Source organism: Hevea brasiliensis, chromosome 5 (assembly GCF_030052815.1).
Source record: "Hevea brasiliensis isolate MT/VB/25A 57/8 chromosome 5, ASM3005281v1, whole genome shotgun sequence".
Taxonomy (NCBI): domain Eukaryota; kingdom Viridiplantae; phylum Streptophyta; class Magnoliopsida; order Malpighiales; family Euphorbiaceae; genus Hevea; species Hevea brasiliensis.
Window position 1 is genome coordinate 24,524,845 of NC_079497.1, and position 2,600 is coordinate 24,527,444.

Sequence of the window (2,600 nt, forward strand, 5' to 3'; positions counted from 1 at the left end):
TCATATCATGCTCCTTCCACTTGTCCAAAGTTTCATGTTCCTCTTGAGTGGCCTCTGGAGGTAAGGGACTAGGAACATTTGAGTCTATAACATATCCTATATGTTCAAGGTTCAGGACAAGTTTCAAATTTCTTAGCCAATCAAATAGATTAGGTCCTGTCAACCTATTGCGATCAAGTATGCTTGCAAGGATATTGGATGGTGGTGGTTGTGGTGTGCTCATTATTATTAGAAAATTAACAGTAGAAAATAACCAGATTAATTAGTAAATGTATTATGTAATTAACCAAAATAATTATGGTTTTTTAATCAAATTGGTCATCCCACTAACTTAGTGAATCCTACACTTTCAAAGTAGAAAACAGAAATCCTAGTTGGATGGATTTCTAGTGGGTGATTGAATTCTTATAATCCTATTGATCATCCTCAGGTACATCCATTATTGGAATTACAATAAACTATAAGTGAGAAACTCCTTGCTCATCACATCTCATGTGAGGTTCAATCCTTTACCTAGCTCCTAATGCTCAAAATCTCAGGTACATCCATTATTGACTTATCTTGTATTAGTTAAGTTGATCCCATTGAGCCAGTAAACATGCAAATAATTTTAATGTCCTCAGGTACATCCAATATTGGCCACCAAACCATTTACATATTTACAACATCTCATGCTTAACAATTATTCTTAAGAAAATCTCTTAAATTAATTGCATCATATGCAAGTATTTAAAATTTCTTAAAATAATTACCTCAATGGAGGGCCCATATTATTATTACTTTAATTATATCATATCCAACTTAATCATTTGTTTGGAAGATTTTGTGGTCGTCCTAATTACTATTAAGGTCTCACTTTGCATATTATCCAATTAGCATGCATATATCATATACTTGCATACATTCACATACATCTCATGCATTCATGGATAATCAATAAATATGGTATGATCATGGACTTTCTAAGGGATTTAATTCTGATCCACCAAGAATTGAATTAGGGCATTCCCAAAATGCATTTCATTCATTCATATTACAAGAGTTGCTGAAGGAGTACATGATCAACACTTGATCTTGAATTCCTTCCACTGGTCTCACTAATGCTCTTGACCTCCTTGATCTTCTTACAATCTAATTATATAGTAATCCTTGGCATACCAAGGCGAATTTACAAGAACTAAATAAATGAAATTACAACCTAAAAATATTACAACCTTTATAATACATGCCACCAAAATAAATTAAAATAAATAAATTAATTTACAACCAAAGAAACATAAAAGAAATAAATCCAATCACATTGGTCTTTTATTGTCCATGATCATCCATCATGCATATCACTATTTAGCTATTAAATAAAACATACATACTTAAATTAAATTGAATATCTCATATCCAACTTAAAAATCCATATTTAAATATGATTTAAACAAATTTAAAAATTCATATTTGAATCACATTCAAACAAATTTAAAAATTCAAATTTGAATCACATTCAAACAAACTTAAAATTCAGATTTGAATCTCATTCAACCAAATTTAAAAATTCAGATTTGAATCTCATTTAACCAAATTTAAAAAAATTAAGATTTGAATATCATTCAAACAAATTTTAAATTCAGATTTGAATCTCATTCAACCAAATTTAAAAATTCAGATTTGAATTTCATTCAAACAATTTTAAAATTAAGATTTGAATCTCATTCAAACAAATGAATTAAAATTTAATTGTGTGATTAAAACTCCTAATTAAACACTTTAATTAGTCATGGGCCTAATTGTGGGCCTTGAAACCAAGCCCACAAACAAGCCCAAACAACCATGCGCTTGGTTAGATGGATCAAACCATGCGCACCATGGTGTTCTACCTTAAGCCGCTACCTTTGTTGGTCCAACCAGCAATGAAACAAGTATCTCATGATCAAATTACACAATTAAATCATATAATCAATAATCTAAATGGCAAATATAATAGCTCTGATACTAATTGAAGGAGTGAAAGCATGAAAAACATAAGTTTAGATCATAGAATTTAAAAAATTTTTCATCTAGGGTCACATGCATCATGTAAGATTCATTTTTATTTATTTAATTTCAATGATAAACAACATATTAAAACTCTTTTAATATGTTTTTTGGATCTACATTTGCCAATTAAGATTTTAAAATTAACAAATTAATTCATTAGAACCCTAGATTAGATCAAGAACAAAGTGCATTAACTTTTTTGATGCACTGTAATGTGTTTGGTACCTTTGGGATTCGCCTAGGACACCAGATGTTGTCCCTCTAGCTTGTCCACACTAAGATCACCAATGGCAGCCCCTTAAATAGCTTCTCAAGCCTTTCCAATAAATTAGAAATTTAGGTTTTGCCTTTTGAGATATTATAAATGTATACAGGACACTAGAAACGATTTATAGCAATTTTAATTCAAGAGAATGTTGGGAATTCTCTTTGAATTGATGAGAGATGAAGAAGATGAGATGATAGATGTTCTTTGGGTGGCGGCACCAAAGAAGAACAGCAGCCTATGTTATTTTTCTTTTCATAACAATACATTATATAGCTAGGTCACCACTTAAAACCCTTGCCATATG